Genomic DNA, 908 nt, shown 5'->3' with positions numbered 1-908 from the left:
TTGCTACTAGTGCTGGAGCAAGATGGTATCTCATTGTTGTTTTGATTTGCATCTCTCTAATAGCTAATGATCGTGAGCATTTCTTCATATGTTTCAACATATCTTTTTGAGGAACACAATTCAATCCATAATCCAAAACTATTTATTTAAGTGCTGGAATGGCAAAAATAAATATGTTGAGATGTTAGCTTATGGTACCACCTACTGGCTTTTGGCTGATAGAAAACAAATCATAATAGTGATACATTTTCAACTTAAATCATCCTTTGAGAATGATTATGAAAATATATTCAGGTGAAAATGGTGATGAACTGCCCAAGACAATCCTTTACTGTGGAAATACATCTTGATCTTAAAGTCCAGCCATGAAATCCAAAAGTGAAGACAGGAGCGTGATGAGTAAAGGCAAGAGGTAAGAAAGGGAAATCATGGACTAGAAAAGGTGCCTGACCGTTATTTCCAGTTGTCTTTGGCCTGGATGCCCCTTCCTCAGTTTTCACACCCAAGTCCCCAAGAAGAGTTAAGTCTCTCTTTCATCTCTAGGACTGATTGGAACCCTCTCTTCAGAAGACTAAGGATTTAGGGAGGAAGTGGAAGGGCCATGTGAAATCTGATTCTTCTTTTCAAAAAAATTTTAATTAACTGCTATTAGGTTGTGTTTTGTTTTGTAAATAGTCTTGGCTTTCTATTCCTTCACATTTATTGTGCATCCTCAATTGTTGTGTAAGATCTACTGTCACAGGCTGATAGGTGCCTATACCTACATCCATTCTCTTCTCTCCTTTTTAATAGAACATTGATTTTATTTATTTATTTTTATTTTTTTTATTTTTTTAGGATTTGGGTGAAGATTTACAGAGTAAATTCACTTTTCATACAGCAGTTCACATATACTTTGTCTCATGTCA

This window comes from Orycteropus afer, unplaced genomic scaffold (genome assembly GCF_000298275.1).
Source record: "Orycteropus afer afer isolate SDZICR_OR568_19922 unplaced genomic scaffold, OryAfe1.0 scaffold00059, whole genome shotgun sequence".
NCBI lineage: Eukaryota > Metazoa > Chordata > Mammalia > Tubulidentata > Orycteropodidae > Orycteropus > Orycteropus afer.
This window is presented reverse-complemented; position numbering follows the sequence as displayed.